Below are 20,133 nucleotides of genomic sequence, written 5' to 3'. Positions count from 1 at the left end.
TTACTTCATTCTGTATACTTTGGTCCCAAGTTTGCTCAAGAATCCCATAGGTTTCCACAAGGTTTCCAGAAACAGAAGAAGACACCATTTTATGTGTTTCTTGCATTAAGGCCTGAGTCTGTTCCCACCTAATGGAGTGCATGTTTTGTCACCAACTTCAATGAGAGAGGATCGTCTTAAATGAATATTTTTATGGGTATAAAAGAAAAGCCACTGGGCATGTTGTTATCTCTCAATAAGCCACATCCTGCTGTGATTTTTTGCTTATACAAATTATAAATGGCCACTTTGTAACAGAATTGAGTTATCCATATTCATAACAAAACAACCTTTGAAAGTGGAAGTACTTTTACTCACTTGTGTTTGAAGTTGCTTGCTAACATCGCTCCGATAGGGAGAAGGAGTAGATCATGAAAAACCTGACTTGTTTTAGGCTCTAGTCCATCTTCTGATCAGAGAAACAGCATCCACAGGGCTATTCTTTAGCTATCTTGGATAAGGTGTTTAAAAGTAAAACAAAATAAAGAATGTACATTGATCACAAGCAGTACCTACATGAACTGCTTGATTTTGGTTTTTTCATTCAAAACAGTTTCTGTGTAGAAACCTCTCAGGGTTGCTTTTCCCTGAGATTCACCTCGGGGTTGCTGTTCCCTGAGGTATGTAGGGTTTTCAAGCTTTTCTTGCCCAAATGTTCCAACGCCAGAGCCAGAGAACACAAGCTGAGTCCTCCAGTCCGTGTTTCCAAGGTTGTTTATTCTTTCATTATCTCTCAGTTCTTTCTCAGCTCTGCAAGGCGTCCCCAGCAGAGCAGGACATGCGGCGGACTGGGGCGGATCAGAGGGTCCCGGACCTTATGTATGGTCTCCTTGGTCCAACACCATCCACAACGTACTTTTTATTTACAAAATCTTTCCAATACTTACTACCTATGCTAACGTGTCATTTCTACTCTAAACCAATCCTTGAGATCCAACTCAGCAGAAAATGGGAAACGAGGACAAGAGCAAGGAGGACAGGACCACTCCCCAACTCCTCCATCTAGCCTCTTCAAGCCCATATACTAAAAATCCTAGATTCTACATTCACACTCTGTGATAAACTAACTACTACTTATTTTGAATTCTCTCAGCTTTTGGTTCTTCATACAATGTGAGCATTCACTCCCGTGGACAGGGATCAGAAGCAGTGTCCTCCAGGGCTCTGTGTGAGGCTGGCTGACCCCCTTGTACAGATCCCAGGCCCCCCTGTCCGGTCTCCAAACCCTCCAGGGCGACCAGACAGATGTCCTGGACTCTTGACAGAAACCCAGTAACATCTCTAGCTTTAAATATTTGGGACTTAGTGCAGCTCACATATAGCCCTTGCCTTGCCTTGCTGTGCCCTGCCTTGCCTTGCCTTGCCTGTTCTGCAATGATTACCAGACAAACTGTCCTGAATTTCGTGAAGATTATCTGCATAATGTAGTACTAGCACTATGGTACTAGTATCGAAAACTGCTCTGAGAGAACTTCTAGGTATGGGATTGAAATTCTTTCACATGTGCCCCTACTTTCATGTATCAAAAAAGATTTCTTGCAAAGCACTGCCAGCTTCACTGAGAAGCACTTCATGTTTACCATTATTTGCTCTTGTTAGGTAATTTTCAAGTTCTCCTGAGGCAGAACTTACCCAAGAAGTGAGATTCCATTGTGGGTAGCATTATGATTCCACAGCAGCAAAATGCCATCTTTTCATTCTTCTTTAGCACCAAAGAGCTGTATTTCTGACAAGCTGAATTCCCATGGCTAATGTTGTGATTGACTACATCAAGAACTGCTGCCTTATTTTATTCATATTTGGCAGGATGCTTTTAGGTAGTTTACATGATTTAAAACAGACACTTCTGTTTCCTTCATGGAACCCTCGAAGTAAAAATGGAAAACCATGAGGTTTTCTTTATCCGTTCTGTGATAAAATGGTAACCATGTAAAAGAGGGTACTCACCCACATGAAAAATGAGATCAATGCAATAATATCCTATATACATTTTCTTGTAACGTATTGCTGTAATTATGTCAGACAAAACATCTCTTACTGAAGTCAACTTAACCCGCCTCCCCCCGCCCCCCCCCCGTACCCCCCACAGAGACACAAAATCCTTTGAATTTTCCTTTTAAAGGAGCAAGATATTCAAAATTTTGAGCCCAGGTTTACTTTAGCGCTATGAGTGTCCCTTAAAATTTTGGATAATTGGTAAAGAAAGCTACCTATCACTTTGTTACTGGTGGAGCTCTTTTGCAATCCATTCTACACTATCTTTGTTTTCTTTTCTACTGCAGCTTTTTTAGGCTACATAACACTGCTTGATTTTATCACCATGGAGCATCAAATAAAACCTGGATGATATTTTTACTGGTTATTTTCTTTCTTTTATACTTTGTCTCTTTTCTCTGTAAGAAAAGCAACTAAAACAACCACAACCAATAAGATAATCCAAATCAGTGAAGTTGCTGATTTCATGTTTTTTGGAATCTGCAGAGATTTACACACACATTTCTATGAGTATTTATAATGATGGGAGACATTTTTCTTGGTTTCAGAGTTACACATTTTGATCTAAGACATCTTCTGCTAATTTGTGAGAAGACAGAAGTCTGAGTTTAATGAAATCAATTTCATGTTACCTAGAGCTTCTCAGTACAAGACTGCTGAGCCCCCAGTGTCAGGACAGAAAGTGTGGTTCCACAGTTTGTTGGCTAAATCATTCCCACAGAAACTGCAATTGTTTCCAGCAATAGCCAATCCCTGCACCACTAAAATAAAGACTTGAGGAGACAAAAGAAAAGGTGTTGCAGATGGTCATTTTGATTCTTGTCCCCATTTGACGAAACAGAGCACAGCTGCACTCATCCAGTGACAATTTCAGCTCAGACATGTTATGCTTCTGCAGCGTCGAGGGGAGTGCACCTTCCCTGATTGTGTCTGTTGGTTGGTACTCAGCCAGCATGTGCTGATAGAAACCGTGGCTGGGAAGGCTCATGTCAGACTGTGGCAAGCAAGGAGGCAACACACAAGCAGAAACCACAAAAGGAGAACTCAGCTGGAGCCCTGGTTTTCAGTTCTGCATTCTTAACACCACATGTTGTTTGTCCTTAACTCTAAAGTTGCCATGTCAATTGCTTTTGTCTTCTGGTCTTTGTTGTTGGTAATTACTGGATTATACAGGGTAAATTATAGAAGCACCTTAAATCTGGTTAAAGTTACACTTACTGAAGGGGAAAATGCTGATGTGATTGCAGATCCTGTACTTGCAGATCCTATACTTAATGAAGAATATCATTAGCATTCATTTTGATAACTAGGGCTGCACTTGTCCAGTGCAAGTACATATATTTATTCCTTGCTATGAAAATATCAAATCAGAATTTCCTTTAGCTTAGTGTTTGTCTACAGTTTCCAAACTGATTTAGACTGAAATTCAGACTTTACAAGGAATTTAATTCTTCATGTATTTCAGTAGCTATTTTTGGCAGCCATGCCTATACACAGTTCAGAGTTTACCATAACCTCTGTGCAGAAAAGGTATTTAATGGTTGTAGTGCCATGTAACAGCCTTCAAAATTAAAATATCTGTGAGAGATACCCTAACACAGTCAGAATTATTAGTATCAACATTTAATTAAGGATCAAATTTATGAGACTCTTTTAACAGGACAAGTAATGTAACAAGTTGCCATTACAGTTGAAGTAATTACAAGTTGAAGTAATTTACACTTCCTTAATTTGACAGAATTAGGCAGATTTTTTCAGAAAATCCTTACTACCTGCTCAATTTCTTTTTTATTTTGAAAATTTCCAGCTGTTATTTTAATTTGCATATCTATGGTATGTAAAGTTCACAATTATTTTTTTATGCTGGTGCATCAGTGTGACAGATGTTTTCTCATTTCACAAAGCTTACATGTCTGACTAGATTTAGTTCAGCAGTTCTATAAAGCCAATTCTACTGAGTTGATTACTTATCTAAATGAAGCATGGCTTTAAAATAATCATAATCATATGCTCCATGGTAACTTAGGAAAAAAAAAGGGGGCAATATTTTCACCTAATGGGGTTCAGAGAGTTTCTGTTACTTTTCTGACTAGCTTTTGCTTTTATCTTTTACCCATGAGGGACAGCTTACTTTATAGAGTCAAATGACCAGTCAAGGAAATAATGCCTACAATATTTTTTGCCCATATTCTGTTTAGAGGCAGTTTTAAAAGACAAAAAAGAAATGGAAGTCCTCTGGTAATTTAAAGCAATGCAATACATTTATATGACTGTGGCATTTGTAAAATTTGAAACTACATGGGGAATGCTGTATCTTCTATCTAACAAAAAATAGACCCAGAAAAAAAAAAACAAAAAAGGGAGTATATTTTTCCTATCTGTTTAAAATTAAATGCAGCAGTAAATGCTAGAATCTAAATGGACTTACATTCATCTGGCTAGTGATCTTTAGGCCTCTCAAATTCCTTAAGCATCTTTAGGACAGGTGAAACTTGATGGTTTTGCTATGCAGAGATTTGTGAATATTTATTTCCTGCCACATGCAGGCGAGTTAAAATGAACTACAGGTATCAATGTTCAGACTGCCATATTCTCAGTGTTTTCCCATGATAACAGCTCTGGTTCTCCTCAAACTTCCAGGAACCCTGTCTCTCTTCAGAATATGCAGAAAGATTGTGTGTTAAAATTCAGTCTCTGCCTGTTAGCACTCCAGAAACACGAGCCTTCTATAAAAGAGAGTATCCCATACTTGTTCTTACACAGAAAACAGAAGTTGACTTGCTGTCAGTTGCGTTTGGGATGATGGTTAGTGACATTATTTAGGACATGGGAGATGGAGAACTAATGTCATTCTCAGCCTGGGGGTTTTTAAATGTACCGCTCTCTCCTCTTTGTGGCCATTCTGTAATCATCCATTGACAAAGCAGGGTGGGTGAGATGTGGGGATACTGACTTACCACAGAACCACCAGGCAGAAAAAGCAGGTTACTCTACTCTCACTGTGTAAAACTCAACAAAATTATTTTACAGCACTGAATTAGTTGAATGTATAAGTAAACAGAGACATAAATAAGTCATTTTGTGACTACTGTGGCAACGTAATAAAACCAGTTTACAATAATTACCGGTTTGTAGAATTCCTAGAAAATACTGGTATTATTTAGACATCCAAAGCATCTAGCAGCTTTGTATATTAGGCCTCCATCAACATAACATGACATGTTTAAACATGTTAATTGTTTAAGTATTTTGTTGCATTAAGATCTGTGTAGCATCTGTTTTCCATCAGACATGGTAGTTAGATGAAGAAAGTATTTTATAAAAATCTAAAAATTTGTTGTTTCTTTATGCTTGTGAAATTAGAACAGAATCACCATCCTCAGCTGTAAATGGAAAAACTTAACAAATTATTTTTTCAAATAGTTTATGTAGCTACGGTGGCTGTTTGAAGTTAGGCTTTTCTGACTGCAGAATCAGTGTGTCTTCCTTAGCAGCACAGAATGGTCCTGCAGTTTTTTTCATCTGTAGAGAGTTCTTGTGTTCAAAACCTCACCCATTTTTTTTAATCGTATTTAACATTCTAGAATACACTTCTACCTAAGCACCTTTCTCAGTAATACTCTCTTGTTCTGCCTGTGCCATATGTGCAGGAGTATGAAAGGATGGCAATACTCCAAACTTTAATATCTAAAGTGTATTAAAATTCCTGCCATAAATTAGAATATACATAGACAGTTAACTAAATTTTGTACTGCAGCAGCCTGTCAAATATGATGCAGTGCTGCAAAGTTGTCTTAATTCTTCTTGTACCCTCATGGAGTCCAGCAAATTGAGCACCCAAAGCTTTTTTCATTTTTTAAAGCAATGGTACCATCCTTAATTTTAGGTGATTACCAGCATTGGTCTACTTTGGTCTGAGCAAGAAATCAGTGGGACTGCCTATAACGTACTCTGAATTTTATAATAAAGTGAAATTATGAGTGAAAATGTAACATACATGCATGTAGAGAATATTGGTCCCTTTCAACTCAGATTCACAAACAAATCAGATATAAGTCACAGGCACTATGGTTTTATTGAGTTTTGGACAGCTTCTGTACACATCATCATAAGAAGTACCATCTTCGTCTATGCAAGATCCTAATGTTATTTGCCTGACATGTCTTCAAAACTTACAAACAGAGAAGTACAAAAATAAAAAAATCAAAATCTCACTAGCCAAAAAAAGCCATCAAAAACGTGACTGACAGCTATTTTTTTTACCAGTCTTGTCTGAATCATTGAAACACCTTCAGGCATCATTTACACATCCATGCTCCTTTCTCCTCAGTAGTGCATACACATTAACTTAAGACTACAAAGTTTCTTCCTGTTTCTCTATCTGATATTAATAATTTGAAGGGGATTTTTTCTTTCTTTGTTAGATTAATGTAAACAAATCCCTACTTCTGTGAAGTGAGCAAATTTCTCGACAGTAAAATGAATTACATTAAAAGTTCAAGGCTTATAAGAGCATCACCACCAATCTGAGGCACAGAGAACTGCTGCTGTATTTGGGGACATGGTAAAATTAGTCTACTTGAGACAGGAAAATCCTGAGGAATCTTTTCTTTCCCCTCTAGTTTCAGCTTTTGTTACCTGATCACACTCATATGAGGTTTGGGGGGATTTATGTTGGTTGTTTTCTTTTCCTTTGGGCTAATTATTGTGTCAGAAAAGCCTGCCCCAAGGAGGATTTAGTCCAAGTCCTCCCTGTTAGATCCAGGTAATTACTTCGAGAACTAAACTTCAAATTCTACTTTTTTTCCCAGGTAACAGGTAGGTCAGTTTAATTGGTATTAAATTGCTTCTCTGCAGTTAAAAGGATTCCTGATGGAAACTGGCATTTAAAATAAAACTGGTCTCTGTAGTAGGCTACATCCTAGTCAAGTCATTGTTGGGAGGGGGGAATGGAAGGATATCTAAAATCTCCAGGGCATTTAAGTGAGGGGGAAAATTTTAATGGGCTCTGTAGGAAGGACAATATTGTAATACACTTGTAGGCCTAAAATCAAGAGAATTTTCATAAGTCTGAGAATTTAATTAAATCTGTTGTAAGCTTGAATAAGATATTTACTGACCCTTATTTTTCTGTGGTGGCAAAAAGAAAGAGCAATATTGACTGACCTCACAGGGGAGCATTCAAGATGAATAAATACATATTTATATTATATTACATGTTTAGGCTTTGAATATGTAAATTGATTTATTATAATGTAATAATAAGCAAAATAAGAGAATAAGCAAAAGCCACACAATGTGTAATTCTAGTGGTGTATGTGCATATAAAGTTACCATTTGTTACATAAAGTATCAGCATTATTGAAATCTCAGATCTTTAAAAAGAAAATTAAGATATTTCAAGCTGGAGTATGACTCAGAACCCTGTCCTTAACATCCTTTGTGCTGTCTGAAAGATCCACAAAGCAACAGTGGGGACAGATTTTATATGAGAAGCAGCAAAAGTGCTGTCAAAAGCTAACATAAACAAATATAAAATATAGAGAAAAATAAATGTGTTTTGCCATTCTGTATGACTCAGGGATGCATTATGTTTAGTAGTGTCAACCATATGTGTTTAAGGCAAAAATATGATTGTATTTCAGCTGATGCTTTTTCTTTGATTTTACAATATACCTGAATCCTGCACAGCTCTGTATTATTCACTGAGACAAACAATGACAGCAAATGAATTCAATACATCAATAAATTGCAATTCAATAAAATTCTTTCAATGTATTTCCTGCTTAAGACAGTAAGAACAAGATAATCAAGCTTCTTTCTGCTTTCCCTGTTTGTCTCTTTGGCCCTGTTTTAAATACTTCATCTTTTTTCTAATGGGGTTAAAGGAGAGCTGGCAGGCAGTGTTGTACCCTTTTTTACTGTATTTCTCTGAGTCACTAAGTATTCTGAGAGGTGATGGTGTCTGAATTTGTCAGCTTGGTCCCCTCCTTGCATCTGACATAGTTTCAGTGTCAGAAACACGAACAAAGACTTGTTTAAAACAAAAATAAGCAAGCAGCAGGACCGAAAATTATATATGCATATTAAGAATGTGCACAGCTTGGCAAAATAGTCTCTTCTCCCCTACATTCTCCAGTTCATCTATTTCTTAGAAAATCACAGCTATTCAAGTTTACAGTGATCTCTTTATAAGTTGGACATTCAGAGATTTATGGAAAGATGACAAATTTGACAAATAGCATTTATAAAAGCAAGATGAGACCAGCTACTTTTACAGATTTTGACTTACTAAAAAATAATGCTCACAGATGTTTTCAGTATATAATCATCTAAATAACTAGTATGTTATTAGGGCAGAAGTAATAAAAGAGGAGTTATTAGTTAATCCACTAGTGAATATTTTTGCTACTACAATGCTTTCTGTATTGTATCTCAGAGACGGCTGTACTGAAGTAATGGATATGTGAGTGATAGATATGAAGTGTCTAAGCCCTTCCAAAAGAGGATACAAACATCACTGTAACAAATAGAGAAAATTCTCCAGAACAAATGCCATTTAGAAAAGTCGCTTTCAAAAATATTTCTTCAGAAAACAAAACAAGAACAAACTAATGATCAAAGAAAATAAGACAATAAATAAGCAACAAATAGTCAATGGATTTATTTTCCTTCAAAAGTAGAATACTGTGCCCTAGAATTGTTCTTAAAATTTTGTTTTGTGTTGTTTTCCTGGTATTTGTAAAACTTTCTGTGATAATTGAAAAGTGAGACCATATGCTATCACTTGCTACTGATTACAAAGTATAAAAAAAATATTTTCTGAGATAAGGTCTTTACAGAACATTGCTTACAAGATAATTTTTTTACTGGTTTAAATTCTATAAAGAAAAGAGTTATTCCCAATAACGCTTAGGGAAGTTTTGTAATAAAGCCTGATGACATAGTCAAAATCTTAAAATGAATATACAAACAAAGAGTGCAAGGAGATAAAAATTAACTATAAAGACTTTAAGTCTGAACTTTATGGTTCAGTGTTTCTCATGCAGTAATTTACTATAACTGAAATGAGGACACTCTGTCCTTACATGACTGATGTTAATTTAGGTATAAAACATAGGACATCCCGCATAATGAGGTATGGGTTTGGGTGTGTCAGATATGTGTGTGGCTTCATTTGAAATTAGCTCCACTGCTGAACATTACAGGAAAAGAATATGCTGAAGTTTCTTCCCATACCATAGCAGAGAATGTCACAAATGAGCAACTCATTGCCTGAGCTGTATTTTCAGTTTGTGTTGTGTTTGGTCATCTTTCTCCTGTGTGGGGAGATGGCATGTCTGATCTCCTAAGCCCCACTTTATGTGCAGTAGCTGAGACATGGCCAGCTGCAAAGATAAAGCAATTGTGAAATATGTCTCTTCCCCTTATTTTTCCAGTGGACCCGTGTCAGACAGCTGGAAAACCTACAGTGAAATTTCATTGACCATGTGTTCTTCCACACATGGTCTGTAACACACAGAGTAGGTTCAACTCTACAATACACTGTACTGTGCTTCCTATGTGGCTCTCAAGGCCCCTAATGTGGCACTTTGGGATATGGTTTAGTGGTGAACAAGGCACTGCTGGGTTACCAGTTGGACTTGATGACCTTAGAGGTCTTTTCCAACCCTAATTTATGACTCTAGACATTGTAACGAGGCAGAGGTCAGCAACAGGACAAGAGAAATTGAAGTTATGGAAGTTATACCAGGGGAGGTTTTGATCAGATATTAGGAAAAAATCTGCACTGAAAGGGAGGTCATTCAGTGGAACAGGCTGCCCAGGGAAGTGGTGGGATCACCATCCCTGGAAGTGTTCAAAAGGCGTGTGGATGTGGCACTTGGGGATATGGTTTAAATTGGTCTTGATGATCTTAGAGGTCAAGATGTATGGCCAAGTTGGACTTGATGATCTTAGAGGTCTTGTCCAACCTTAACGGTTCTATGATTCTAATGAGAAGACCTCTGTCATCCATGCACTTCTGTGACAATCAGTATCTCATCCTTTCTTTTTTGTTTTTGAAAACGACCTATTTATGTAACTTCAAACAGAAGCATCCTTGATTTAGTATAAATTACTATACTCTCACATACAGAGAGGACAGCTGGTGCTGTTTCTGGGGGAAGAAAAAGAAAAGAAGATTAATGTTTAAGATTTTTTCAGGACCCTTCACAGTAAATGGAAAACATCAAAATTGACATGCTTGCACTGTGGATTTTACAGGTTACATTCTCTCAAGTATCTACTTTTATCAGGATACAAAAGTCACTGAAGTGCATGGAATAAAACCTGAGGCAGAATTTCTGTCCAGACCTTTCAAAAAATTTCATTTTGTTGAAAATCCAGCTTCAGTTCCTGGCCAGAGCTCTCACTGCATGGAAGCTACGTGTGGCTCTTGTGTATCTGGGAGTCTTTCCTGTCTGATGGTTTGGTGTTGTTATTTCAACAGTAGTTCAACCAAGTCAGTTTCAAGCAAGCCTGCCAAGCCAGAAGATGCAAAGTTTGTCATGTCACAGTGACACCATGGATTCTCATGTACTGCACTACCCACAGTGCAGTATGCCAGGCTGCGCAGGACAAGCTCACTTATGTGGGTAGTACTGGTTGGTGATAAAATATTCATCCTAAGACAATAAAAGAAATAAGTGAACACACTGCAGCAATAGAAAGAAATCTGCAGATGATTTGCATGCGAAACAAGAAACAATACTTCCATTTGCTTAACAGCCCCACTGTCTGCTTGCTCTGAACTAGCTCACTACTTTTATTCCTCCCTTTTTTCTCTTCAGGTTGTATTACAAGTTGGCTGAATGCTAAATTCTGCAAGTGGACTGAGTACTTGCTATACATCTTCGTGTCCTAGAAGCTGAGCTTCAACTCCCCTTTTGACTGTTGAAAATATGTATCATGTATATGTGGAAAAGGAATAATCATGGGGCTTCCTTGCTATTTATACTTGTTTTCTGTTTTTCAGTTTTATGCATCCACTGATTGATGTCACAATCATATTTCTTCTATGTGATAAAATAATAGCACAAAGAGATGCATTTCATATCTCCTTCAGTACCTCATCTTACAGCCTTACACGATTTACATCTTTCAAATACTTAAAGTGTACAGTTCTCATATCCTGTGCTCCCCACTGAGATTGGGTTGATCTCATATATACACCCATTTCCACTGGACTTCACAAGCATCATGATAGCAAGACAATTTGGAATATGATGATCTTTCTGGCTTACTCCATTACCTTCTTTTCCTTGATGATTATTTTAAGAGAGATGCATTTCTTCCTCTGTGCTCACAAAACTCATTATTTCTTTGTATGGAGAAGCTGCCTTGTATGCTCAATCATTTCCTCTCTATGAGAAATTCATTAGACATAGATACAGTCACTCATGGTATTTCTTAAATTCTGTTGAACATGTATTTCTGACAAATGCTACGTGTTCACTCCAAGGCATGATGCAGTGTTAGTCATCTTTATGTATTCATACTAAAAATAGTCAACCCCACAGCCAACTACCTCTGTGTTAGTGGAAGCCAGCTCTGTGACTGTGGAAGGGTGACTAACTCCTAGAGCAAACATTCTCCAGAATGCCTCCGCTTACTCAGTTTAGCTAGGACATTTCCTCCACTCTGCATGATTAATGTTCTAACCATTGTCCTCAACATTAGCTTTGTATTGACAATAGTAATGAGAAACATTTAGTGTGAAACTTTGTTCCAAATTTAAAAGATGTTCTTTAGCAAGTTAAAGGGGATATCGTTATTGTTTTTACTCCCTCCTGTTCCATTTTTGCTAAAGCACATGAGATCAAAGTATGCCCTAAGGCATCTTACATCACTCCTACACTTCAAAAACTGTGTGTTGGCCAATAACTAACAATTGATTGCTGTTACATTTCACCAGGCACCATAGAAGGGGTCAAACTGATAGAAAATTTTAGTATCTTACAAGAGAATGTGAGAATCTTCCTGGTAGCAGAGAGGAAACTGTTACAGACTTCTCTGATCTGGACTAAGCCAGATCTCTGCAATGACAAATAATGGTTACAGTTAGCCACAAAGTATACATTGTCCTGCCTCTTGTATGTATGAGCATGTTTGTATAGAGCCACAGATACATTTATATGTGTGTAAAATATTTCAATGTCAATATATACATATTATTGATAAATAAAAGGATCTATGGACAAAAACTGACACGTGTCACTTCCAGCTCTTATTTTGGCAGACTACATTCTAAATCTAAGTTCTGAACTTAGCGCTATTGGTCACTCTTTAACTGAAACATATCTTCAGGAACCAGGCAAACATATGTCAAGCCAAAGTATTAACACCAGTTAGAAAGAAAACACCAGTTTGAACTTTCATCTGGAACTTGAAGCATTTCTGTGTCCTTTCTGGGCATCTTGCTTCAAGAAAGACATTGAGCATGTGCTGGAGCATGTCCAGAGAAGGGTAATGAAGCTGGCAAAGGATCTAGAGAGTAAGTTCTATGAGGAGCAATTGAGATAGCTGAGATTGTTTAGCCTGGAGAAAAGGAGGATCAGGGGAGATGTTATTGCTCTCCATAACACCCTGAAAGGAGGGTATAGTGAAGGGGGAGTCAGCCTCTTCTGCCAGGTGAAAAATGACAGGACAAGACGACATAATCTCAAATTATGCCAGGGGAGGTTCAGGATGGACATCAGGCAGGTAGAAATCCTTCATTAAAAGGGTTGTCGCACATTGGAACAGACTCCCCAGAGAGGTGGTGGAGCCACCATCCCTGGAAGTGTTCAAGAAACAACTGGACGTGCCACTGAGCGCTGTGGTCTAGTTGGCAAGTTGGTGACTGGTCAAATATTGCACTTGATGATCTTGGTCTTTTCCAACCTAAATGACTCTGTGATTCTGTAATACATAAAAATAATAAGTTCAGAGGAAACATACCAGAAGTTATACTACAAAGTTGTTTTTTTGAAGTGCTAAAAATGAAAGGACTGAGATTTCAATCCTTATGTTTAAAGCTAAGTATTTATTTTGCTATTACATTACTATTTGATGAAGAGTTGGACATGAGCCAACAGTGCATGCTCACAGCCCAGAAGGCCAGCCACATCCCAGGCTGCCCCAAAAGCAGCATGGCCAGCTGGCCAGGGCAAGGGGGGGGAATTCTGCACCTCTACTCTGCCCTTGTGAGAGAGCAGAATGTCCTACCTGCATCCAGCTCTGGGGTCTTCAGCATAAAAATGATGAGGACCTGTTGGAGAGAGTCCAGATGAGGGCCATAAAGATGACCAAGGGCCTGGAGCAGCTCTCCAGGCTGAGGGAGCTGGGGTTGCCCAACCAGAGTAGAGGAGACTTGAAGGAGACTTTACAGCACCTTCCACCTAAAGAGGGATTATAAAAAGTGGAGAGACTTTTTATACAGGCAAATAGTGACAGGACAAGAGTTTTAAACTGAGAGAGGGCAAATTTAGATTAAATGTTAGGAAGAAATTCTTTACTCGGAGGATGGTGAAGCACTGGAACAGGTTGCCTGGAGAGACTGTGGGTGCCCCATCCCTGGAATCGTTCTGTGGCAGGTTGGATGGGGCTCTGAGCAACCAGATATAGTGGGTGGCTACCCTGCCCATGGCAGCGGGCTTGGAATGAGGTGATCTTTAAGGGCCCTTCCAACCCAAACCATTATCTTGTTCAATGGTTCTAGGATTCTGTTTGAAACGAAGGCATGTCTGCTGCCTGAACCTTGGACATTTTCCTTCCAGAATTTAAACAGAGGTGAATAGAAATTGTGGTTAGTTAATTTTGTTTCAATGCTAATCATTCTAAAAACAGCTATCTCCACAAGGACCTCAGAAATTAACAATTAATGCTCTTACTGAATGTTCAAACTAATTACTTTTTATTGTTTCTAAATGTACTTTTTGTCAAGGACACACCACTCTTGACTAGTTTCCTGTCTTGACACACAGAGATCTAGAACAATTATTAGCATGATAAAGAAAAACAACATCAAGGGGCATTATACACAAAACAATACTTGCTTTTACCTCACTGACTGCCCAGACTGTCTTAATAAATAATACCCTGGCTCCCATTCAACTCCCTGCTTGCAGTCCTAAAAATTATGGCAGAGACTGTGTTTCAATGTGTGTCCTGAAAAAGAGAGACACATGCCCAAGCAAAAAAAAAAGAAAAATCTGTCTTTGGCTATCTAAACAGAAAAACAGAAATAATTTCATGTCTAATCTGGCCTTGGAAAAGAGGTGCAAAAATATCTCTCATCTGCTGTGTGCAACAGTTTTAAAGTAGTATACTCCAGAGGATCAAATTATTCAGGCAGCAGAATGAGAAGCAAAACAAGAGCCAAGGATTTTGAATAAATACTACAGCTGTGGGAAATGAGTTGCAGAAATAAAAGGAGGAGGGACCAGCTAGTTTTGAGGGTAATAAGCATGTGAAATCTAAATGAAACAGCGCAAAACTGAATCTGATTTATGCCCTAAAGAACTTCATTGAGTTCATTAGAGTTCCACGGGCCACTGAATATATCATCTCAGAAATTGGTCGGTATATGATGGCTATGAATAAGAGAGAGGGAATTCTACAGAAATAGCAGTCCTTTTGTCTTAAGGTTTTTATATTATGCTATTTCAGAAAACTTGGAAAATGACAGAGTGGTAGCTAGCGCCAACAGCATTGCAAGCAGGTGTTACACAACTCCCCAGCTCCCCCAGCTCTGCCTTCATCCACCGTTCCTCTGCTGCTCTCAGTTTGGATCACTCCATGCTGTTAATTTTGTGATGAGCTGGGTAGTGCTTTTGTTACACATACAGATGTGCAGCACTGACTAGAAACAGACCTCAAGATTGTTTCCACTCCAGGTATCTTGGCCTTTTGTCAGGGCTTTTCTGTTTTTCCATGCTTTGCAGTCCTCTGTGTTTGTAAGGTTAAAAAAAAAACGGGCTGAGCCACCCAAAAGTTATTCTCCACTAGGGACTATTTCTGCTTCTGCAATTCTGTTCTGTGCACCCTTCCTTCCTGTTGGCTTTGCTGCTTTGGATCTCCCAAGCTAAGTCTCTTATTGCCAGGGAAAAGACTTTGTTGCTCTCCATCAGTCTTTCCTCCCCACCATGACTAGGGAGAGGAGTTACTATGTTTGGGCATGACTAGGAGAGGAGTATTGCTCCATACAGAATCTGGCCTCCCGTCTGTCAGAAAAAGAATGCATTTCATTCTTCAGCTAAACAGCAGATAAACAAATAGTGGATCCTTATTCACTAGGAAACTGTGTTTTGTTTAAGATACATTGTGTCTGAAAATATACATGCAGCAGCAACTGTGACTTCCTGTATCAGACCTAAGTTTCTCTATGCCATCCATCTGAAGTGGCCCTTTAAACTTTCACCTGTTTTAAGTATTTCCTATGAGCTTCTACAATTTTTCCTAGCTTTACTGGAGATGGAAGACAGAAACCTGAGATGAACCCAAAGAAGGAGACCTAACACTCAGAAATATCAAGAACTACATAGGCCTATTTTCTGCATTCTTTTACCTAACTGTTAAATCAAAAAGTTGGAATCTCTGCCAATCCCGCCCTCCTTTTCTTGTTAAAGGACTCTCTGGTCACAATCTTGAAGTTCTTAGATGCACTGCATTTGCTTTTTGCATACAACTCAAACCAGGTCCACCTCTCCATCTAACTATTAACATCAGGCAGTACTGATAGTCAGATGAACTGTTAGAATAGTACAACTGTTCTGGGCAGGAGACTGACTGAGCTTCACGTGCTGGATGTGCTGCAATGAGAACCCAAGTCATGTAAAAATGTTTTGATTTTTCATTCAGTTTCTTCAGAGCAGAATAAATGCCATGACTTCAGTCCCAGCCCTAAATACTGAGAGTCCAATGCATTTGGCATCTAGGGCAGGGGTCAGCATTGTGGTGGGGTACCCACCAAAGCCACCCTGTCATTCACCTCCTCACCTGGATAGGGAACAGAAAATACAGTTAAAGTCTCATGGGTTGAGGTAAGGAGAGAGAAATCACTCACCAATTTCTGTCATAGGCAGAGCAGAGTCATCCGGGGGAAATTAGTTTGATTTATTAACAAGCAAATCAGAGTAGGGTAGTGAGGTACAAAACCAAGTTTTAAACCATGTTCCCTCCACCCCTCCCTTCTTCCAGGGCTTAACTTGCCTTCCAAATCCTCCTTCCCACAAGCAGCACAGGGGATGGGAAATGGAGGCTGCAGTCAGTTCATCACACATTGCCACTTCTTCCACAGAGGGGACTCCTCATATGCTTCCCCTGCCTCACCATGGCATCCTTCCTCCAGGAGACAGTTCTCCATAATCTTCTTCAATGTGAGTCCTTCCTTCAGGCTGCAGTTCTTCACAAACCATGCTGCAGAACTTCTCCAGCTTGGACTTCCCACAGGATCACAGTCCCTTCAGGCAACCACCTGCACCATTATGGAGTTCTCCACATGCTGCAGGTGGCTTTTTGCTCCACTGTGGCCTCCATGGGCTCCAGGGGCAACACTGCTTCATCATGGTCTTCTCCATGGGCTGCAGGGGAATCTCTGCTTTGGCATCTCCTCCCCTTCCTTCTTCATTGATCTTGGTGTCTTCAAAGTTGTTCCTCTCACATATTCTCTCTCCTTTCTCCTGAGTGCTGCTGGTGTTGTGCAGCAGAGCTCTTAACTCTGTAATGCCTGAGGTGCTAACACAATTGCTGATGGGCTCAGCCTTGGCCAGCAGCAGGTCCATCCTGGAGCTGCCTGGAACTTGGACATGGGGAAAACTTCTGGCAGCTTCTCATAGAAGCCATCCCAGTAGACCTCTGCTACCAAAATCATGCCACACAAACCAAATACAAGCACAAAGAACAAATTAAAATAGATTAAAGGATAAAGCAATAAATATTTTCTACTTATTACCCACATTTATAGAAGACCAAACTTCTGTGGAAACATGATCTGGAAGGAACCTTTTTCCTCACCTGAGCTGTAAATTTTCTGCAGTAAACTGCTAGATGCAGTAACAGTAGTATTAGGATCCTAGGCAGTAGACAAAAGAATCAGTTCTAAAGTAACCTATTTAGGTGGGAAGATCTTTTCAAAAAGAACCAGGAATCCAAGATGTTCATCATAAAGGGAGGAAAAAAAACATGAGGGAAGCAAACCAGCATTTGGTGCAGTATCCTTCCAAAGCATATCATTGCAGTTAGCCATTCTCATGAAATCAAGATTCAATCCATTAGAACAATGATTCTGTTAAATGCAGAAATACAGTTTTGAAAATGTCATCGTTTTTTACTATGGTTATTTGAAAAAAATTGTGGATATACTTGGAAAGCCAACAGAAAGCCAACAGTGGCTCCAAGCCACTGGATTCTTCCACACATCCTGTGACCCTGACCACCTTTAACTACAGGTGTCTCTATAAATCTTTCTATCATAACTTTGGGACAAGGCCAAATTATCTATTGTATCTTTTCTTGCTTCCAGGGCCTTCTCTCCCAAAGCTGGAAGGGGTCAGTATTTTGGTAGACGTTATCAGTTTCTGCCTGGAAGGAAGGAAGGAGGAGCCTGTATCACATGTATAAAAGATAATTAAAAGAGCTTGCTTTTTTTTTTTTTTTTTTTTTTTTTTTTTTTTTTTTTAGAGCAATAAATGGAGGCCTTCTTTTGTTATTATTTCTTATGTTGCCATTTCAAATATTTTCTATGGAATTATTCTTAGAGTACATATACATACATACACTGAGGAAGTACACAGTCCACACATGAGAATTTGTTCACGGGTCTCAAAAAAACAAGGGAAAGTACTACTCTCACATCTGGCAGTCATTTCTTCATCATAGAGCTGTGCATCTGAAAGCATTGCATAATAGATATGCAGGGCCAAAATCATCCTGGGTGTAACAGTACTGACGTCAATTCCCCTACACCACGAAAGAATTTTTTGTGTAGAATGCAAACTGTTTTCATGAAAGACAGAGAAACACTTCACTATGGATGCTTCTTGACTTTATTTTCTTTAAACAGCTGGCAGCTGGTAGACATGGGCTTGCTGGCAAATTGCAATAAATGGGATGGACCATGAAAAGGCAAAAAGGACAATGGGTATGGAGACTAAAACAATCGGTATTGAGGATTTGAAATGCTATGTGCTGTAAGTAAGGGATGCTATTTCAGACTGTCTCTAGAATGGTCACTTGAATTGTGTGCCTACTATAAGCTAGAAAACCCAGGGTATGCTCCTGAAATGCCTAGGATTTTTTCATCACTAACATGCTTGGATCGCCTAGAAACATGAATCATTTCCTACTAACAAAAGGTAAAATTTTTAGGCATACCTACGTGACTTAAAAAGCAGAAGTCTTTTGAAAAAATGCAGGAGCAATTTGCAATTTGCAATTCTTGTGCTGTCACTTAAATTTTAAATCTCCAAGTACATTTCCTCTCTTATTTTCAAGGTGGCTGGTCCTTGGAGAACTCCCTAACTCACAGTGTTAAAAACAGGCAGACTCCTTTAGCTGACACTTGAATTTACCTCCTGGTTTCATCTGTTGTGGATTAAGAACCATTCTACTAGCAGAGAAGCAGGAAGGGAAATTTCTTGCAGAAAGGTCATGAAAAATGGGAAAATCAATATCTGGAAGCACTGACTGATAGCTGTCAAATTAGTATTTGTCTAAGGTTTGTGATGCTGAATTTTGGTTTTGAAATTCAGAAATCAAATAAAATTGTTTCACAGATCACCTCTGCTTTTTACAATTAACGTCTGTAATTTGCAAACTGTATTTGTCTGTAATTTGCTAACTGTATTGTCCTGCACAGAGGAAACAGCATGACACAGCTTCCTCCCTTATTCCTCCATGTCTGTGGGCTCCTGACCCTGCTCAAAAGGAATTCCTGAACTTCTCTGAACAGTCTGCATTTGCTGCTGATACCTAACAGTAGGCACAAAACTAAATGGAGATTATGCCAGTTACAGCTTAACCTGAAATGCTAAATCAGGTCCTTTCTGCTAGAAATACTACCATTTCAAAAAACTTGGGGTTTTTTTTAGTTGTACAGCCCTTTTTTAGAGAATTATAATATTAAATGTACCTGCTGAATAACTTCTGAGTGCTTTTTTTAAACTTCCATTCCTTTACAATGTTCTCTCTTTGATTCTATTTAGCAGGAACAAGATCAGGATATAGGATCTGGACACATACATGTTTAAACATACACATACAAACATTTAAAAAATATATTATGGATATATCCCTTATAAATTTTACATTGGAGTTGGGTGTGAATTTATATATTTTATAATGTTCAGCTTGTTTGTTTCAAGAGAAACTTAACTGAACTAAATTGAACTACAGCAATATAAACTAGCTGCTAGAAAGCAAAAGGAAAAATCTGTGTGCATATGCTTTGAATTAAAACTATTATTATTTCTTTAATTGAGCAATTTCAGACTGAAAAAAAAATCAACATTTGCAACTTCAAACACAAGACATAAAATAACATCCTTAGTCTAGTCAGAGTTAACCACATAATGACTAAATATAGCATCAGCTAGTCTTCAGGATGTGTCCACAATAACAGATTACTCAAAATGTTCTGCTGCTATTCCTTACCTAATATTATGTCTACAACAAAATGTGGAAGTTTAAAATATCTCTGTAATTATGGTAAACAGACAACAATCACTAAAATTGCAGAGTACTGTGCACTGTTCCTAACCTACAGGTTGTATATAGAAAGCTAAATTAAACAATTCTGCCTGCCACTAGTAGTCAAATGCACTGTGAATTCCAGGTGTTGGTGAAGAACAGGAAAATCATATTTCGAGTGAGATATAAATTCTAATCCTGATTTTTGTTAAGATTTTTAGATGATTTCTAATTCTGAACAATTAGTGTATGTTTCCTTACTAACTGTGTTGAGATTTTTCACAGACGTTTTAAAAGTAGAAGTCATTAGAAAAATGGCACTATTTCCTCTCGCTTCCTTACTTTGAAATGGGGAAATTACTCAACGTCCAAACCCCTTTATTCAGGTTA

Source organism: Prinia subflava, chromosome 5 (genome assembly GCF_021018805.1).
Source record: "Prinia subflava isolate CZ2003 ecotype Zambia chromosome 5, Cam_Psub_1.2, whole genome shotgun sequence".
NCBI classification, from domain to species: Eukaryota; Metazoa; Chordata; class Aves; order Passeriformes; family Cisticolidae; genus Prinia; species Prinia subflava.
This window is presented reverse-complemented; position numbering follows the sequence as displayed.